Source organism: Megascapheus bottae, chromosome X (genome assembly GCF_031878675.1).
Source record: "Megascapheus bottae isolate mThoBot1 chromosome X, mThoBot2.hap1, whole genome shotgun sequence".
In the NCBI taxonomy this organism is placed as follows: domain Eukaryota; kingdom Metazoa; phylum Chordata; class Mammalia; order Rodentia; family Geomyidae; genus Megascapheus; species Megascapheus bottae.
In genome coordinates, this window is record NC_143547.1 from 67,664,816 (window position 1) to 67,670,402 (window position 5,587).

At 37.6% G+C, this 5,587-nt stretch overlaps 1 pseudogene; it reads left to right on the forward strand.

The window, feature by feature from the left end:
• The first annotated feature begins 4,788 nt into the window (after positions 1 to 4,788).
• On the forward strand, positions 4,789 to 5,149 carry LOC150041236 (large ribosomal subunit protein eL31 pseudogene; annotated as a pseudogene).
• Positions 5,150 to 5,587: the final 438 nt, after the last annotated feature.

Here is a 5,587-nt window from a genome sequence, read left to right on the forward strand (position 1 = left end):
GTCTCTGTGGACTCAGTCTTCAAGACCATAGACATGAAGGACCTAAGCCAGATGTTGCAGTTTTCAAATATTTCCAACCTTTCCAACTAAGTGTCCCAGTTGTTGTATTGTGAAGAACAGGTACTTGAAGAATATAAATACATTTAGAATTTAAAGAAACTAGCAACAAGTAGCATCATAAGTACAGATTTTTTTTGCTAGTCCTGGAGCTTGAACTCAGTGACAAGGCACTGTCCTTGAGTTTCTTGGTTGTTTTTTTTTTTTTGCCAGTCCTAGGCTTGAGCTCAGGGCCTGAGCACTGTCCTTGGACTTTTCTCAAGGCTAGAGTTCTACCACTTGAGCCACAGCACCACTTTCGGCTTTTTTCTATGTATGTGGTACCGAGGAATCGAATCCCAGTCTTCGTGCATGCTAGGCAAGCACTCGACCAATAGGCCAAACTCCCGGCCCTTGTCCTTGAGTTTCTTTTGCCCAAGGCTAGCACTCTACCTACTACTTGAGCCACAGCACCATTTCCAGCTTTTTCGGTTTATGTGGTACTAAGGAATCAAACCCGGGGCTTCATGAATGGTAGACAAACACTCTACCACTAAGCCATATTCCTAGCCCAGCTACACATTTTTATATACAGTTATTTACCTTTTACCTGTGAATCCAAATTTTAAATCTTTGGTTAATGAGATAATAGATGGAGAGCACTAAGAAAAATAGATATTTAATATTTTCATAAGTTTAGGGGGACAATTTTAATGATCCTAAAAGGTATCTCCTAAGTACAATGCATCTTATATAAGACAGAGCACTCAGTGGGCACTTTGTATATATTAACTATATCCTTATGCTGCTACCTTCTGTATAACATTTACATAAAGTTCAGATGTACAGTCCACATATTCTAATGGGGTGCCAAATGTACTAAAATCACTTAATATAAACATATGCTTAAATAAATTCTGATTTAATTAGGAATCAGTTTACTAAGTAAAGGCCCAATAGAATTAGTTAAAATGTTTTTATTTTGATAAAGTAAAATCTTTTGTTTAAATAAATTTCTTGTAAATATTGATGAATAGAACATTTTAAAATGTAGAAATAGGTCTTAATTTTACTTCAAAGCATTAAATTTAGCCTCAGAAAATTCTTAAATAACTAGTTCAATTACACATATTTATATTTTTCTTATCCAAGAACATTTGTCTTTAATTTTCATATCCAAAAGCAAAAATTAACTTATTTTACATTTCCTACCTGCTGCTTCCATTCTGTTATTTCCCATTTCTCTCTTTTCCCAGTAAAATTTTATTAGTAAACACCTAGGAGAAAAGTGCTTTACGTTCCTTTCCTTTTTTGCCAGTCCTGGATCTTGAACTCAGGGCCTGGGCACTATCCTTGGGCTTTTTCAAGGCTAGTGCTCTACTAGTTGAGCCACAGTGCCACTGTCAGCTTTTTGTGTGTATGTGGTACTGAGGAATTGAATCCAGGGCTTCGTGTATGCTAGGCAGGCACACTACCACTAGGTGATGCTCCCAGCCCCTAAATTACTTTCTTTTTTTTTTCTTTTTTTTTTTTTTTGCCAGTCCTGGGCTTGAGCTCAGGGCCTGAGCACTGTCCTTGGACTTTCTCAAGGCTAGAGCTCTACCACTTGAGTCTCAGCACCACTTCCGGCTTTTTTCTATGTATGTGGTACCAAGGAATCGAACCCGGGTCTTCATGCATGCTAGGCAAGCACTTTAACCACTTGGCCAAACTCCCGGCCCCATTACTTTCTTATATCATAAAAATTTACAAAAAATTAAGGGAGGTAAATACAAATTATGAGAGAATGAAACAGATTAAGATCATCTGTCCACATATAACAAGTCTTTTCACTTTAGTCCTAAGTATTTGAAAGTTACCTCTTGAATATCTGCTTTTTGGTTAATTAGCATTATAACAGCAGTTTAAGAACCATACTAAAGATACTCACACAGCTATACACAAAGAAGATTTTTAAGTAGGCCTTCCTAGAAAGTAAAGGTCAATTTAAGCATGCATAAAATTATGTGGAATTCCAGGTGCAAATTAAGTTTTGCCCAAAGTTGTTTTAGTACTCACTTTGTTAGAGGCTTGTCATGGCTGCTGAAGCAAAAATAAATATCTATCAAGGCTACTACAATAGTTGTCAGAATTTTAACCTTCATTACACAATTAGAAACTGAAAGTAATAGATACAAAAATAGAATGACATAAAACCAATTATATTCTTATGTGTAAATCTTTGAGGTTTATTTCTGAGTAAGAATTCTGCTAAGGTATAGGCCCAGAACCATATTAATTTTATATGTCACAACAGATTTCCTTAAACTTAAATTTTAGTAACACACATTCCTTGCCTGTTAGTTATTCAAAGAGAATCCATTTTTGCCTGTCAAACTGAAAAAAATGGCGCAGATACCAAGTTGGTAATTACTGTCTTGCAATACCTAATGTAGGTACATTTGAAAGCCAGGTCACCTCATACATTTTATACCTTAATCTCTTCTTATAATTCCAACCTTTAGTTGTCTTCTTTGAACCCTAATTCTCTGGGGTTCCTTTGGAGCATACTGGGGTCTACTTTTAACTTGCATTTCCTCCTGGAACTTCTCATACTTAAGTTTTCAGAATACTTTCTAGCAATAGTTTACCTTGGATGACAACAACTTTTACTCATTAGCTAAATATTTAAAATTGATTTAGGAATCCATGTTTGGAGTACAGAGAAGACATTCCATATGTTCTTTTTGAAAAGGCTAAAGAATAAATGAGTCCACCCATTATATAACCACAAATGAGCTTTTTAGTAATTGCTTTGAGGAACCTTATTTCTGAAATGAGAATCTGAATGTCAAGCATGGAAAGGGACATTGCATAATCACAATACCTCAAATGTCCTATTAAAAACATAGCATTAATGAGGGAGGCTGCTTCATGTCTGCCTGTTAGCTAATGCAATAGTACAAAATACCAAGATCCCAATTTTAAATACATAGGGAAATTTTAGGAAATAGAGAAAATTTTGGCCAGGAGAATTTACCATTCCTTTCTAGAGTCTGCAGTACATTGGCACATGCGTAGACCTCTACTCAGGCATCCAGCTGGCCATTGAGACTCAAGTGACTACAGGTCCATCACCCCTGAAGCATAATGCCTCGACTTTGAGAATAGGCTGATTCCAGCTGCTGTGTTTATAGAAGCCATTAGTGGGTATGCTGCAAACCCAGATTCTATCTGGTCCTTCCCTATAGTATTTGCAGCAGGTAGAAACAGCAAAGCAAAATTTAAAAGGGGGACAATTGTTATTAAGGAGAGTTAAAAAGCTTCAATTACCGACCACTTAAAATTTGAAGTCAAAATTGATTTTATGGGCTGAGAGTTTGGCCTAGTGGTAGAGTGCTTGCCTAGCATGCACAAAGACCCCTGGTTCGATTCCTCAGTACCACATACACAGATAAAGCTGGAAGTACTGCTGTGGCTCCAGTGGTAGAGTGCTCATCTTGAGCAAAGCCCAAGGACAGTGCTCAAGCCCTGAGTTCATGCCCCACAACTGGCAAAAATAAAAATAAGAAAAGATTGATTTTATATTTTTAGTCTAGGGTGCCATATCTGAGCTAGTCAGTAGACTAAGAAAACTGACTAGTGCCATGGAATAGCTGTAAGTGGATTTCTGTTTCTTCCCCCTTTTTTCTTTTTCCATAACTATCGCTGTCTTTCTTGCTAAGATATCCCGTCTGGTTGAGGAGACAGGGCAGGCTATGAAGCAAGAAAAGGTTATAAAATCCCACCAATTCTTTCAAGATATATTTAGAGAGAGAAAAATTTCTAAATCAAATGCTTTCTATACTTTATGACTCCACTCCTGACCCAAACTCACCAATCTCTGTCACCTCATGATAGATGGTGGGTTCTCTCGACTTGAAACTGGATTTTTAGACCCAGACTCAAAGTCCAGAAGCCTAATGTTAGGTCTCACCACTTACCACATATGCCAAATAAAGTCATGTTGAAGATCAGAGGAAGACTTGTTATATGGCTGCCTTGAGAAGACAGCATTTTAGTACATTTTGACCTGTCTTCATTATTACAGACATTGGGCTCAAGTTAAACATGGAGAACTGAGAGTGAGAAAGTTATGCCTAGTTAAAACTGTCTCAAGTCACAAGTCACAGGTATGTTCTAATTGGTCATTAGCTCAGTCTTTTGACTCCAGATGCCTGGCAGGTGTTCTCTTCAAGATGGGATTGTCTGTCTGAGGGGGTAGTTTGCCTTTTATGGGTAATCCTGTTCTTACTAGATCCCGAGGTAAAAGTTATAAAGTGACTGCAGGAGAGCATGGCATCTTTCTCTTCCCACAACTGCCTGTATTGTGTAATAGACATCCTTTCCCTGCTCTTCATTGTGTCTCTTTAATTTGGTGTATAAGGGCAAGTGGCTGGGCCTGGAATTTGGGCCTGATGTCGTAACGATCCACTTATAGCTTCTGTTATCCAAATCAGGTTTTCATATATAACTCCTATTTAGGATTACTTGTCTCCAATCTCATTGTCTTCAAATAAGAATTTTTTGGTCTGTATGTATGATTTGGGTAAATGCCAAGCGCTTAAATAAGGATTTTGCCTGAATTTGTCTTTGAGCTATGGAAGTGAATAACAATTTTTAAAGAAGGCAATTCCAAAACTAATGCCTGAATGGTTGTAATTTGTAGATTAAGAAACATTTTGCCCTCCCACAGTCGGTAGCGCTCTTCCTTTCCAACTTGGGCCCGGCAGGATGGTTCCCGTAAAGAAGGGTGGTGGGAAGGGTGCCATCAACGAGGTGGTGACCGGAGAATACACCATCAACATTCACAAGGGCATCCATGGAGTGGGCTTTAAGAAGCGTGCTCCTCGTACACTCAAAGAAATCCGGAAGTTAGCCATGAAGGAGATGGGGACTCCCCTTGTGCAAATGGATACCAGGCTCAACAAAGCTGTCTGGGCCAAAGGAAGAAGGAATGTCCCCTATCAGATCCATGTGCGGTTATCCAGAAAGCGCAATGTGGATGAAGACCTGCCAAACAAGCTCTATACTCTACGTCCTTGTTACCACCTTCAAGAATCTACAGACAGTATGGGTGAGAGCTAACCAGTGAATGTCAAATAAAACTATAAAATTGTTTAAAAGAAGAAACATTTTATGTAGCTTATATCAAAGAGCCTCTTTGTCTGAGAAACAAAGATATATACTCTTCTCTTTTGCTGTATATTAACTCAAAAAATAGGTAAAGTTTCTTTAGATTCTTGAGTTTCAGAGACACTGAGTTGCCAATGATTCTTCACCTCCCAAAACAGAAGCAGTAATATGTTGCATAGTTTTCATGGTTAATTCCATTTGAATAATTTTATTAGTAACTTGAATCATCCAATCAATTATTTTGGCTAAGCTTAAACAGATTTCTGATAAAGAGCTGTCTCACTCATGACCTTTTAGGTTTTAATTATACACTTAGTAATTGCTGATATTTAAGTAATTAAAAGAGAAATAGCAGGGTAAACAAACTCAAATGAGAAATAACAAAAATATCATGTCT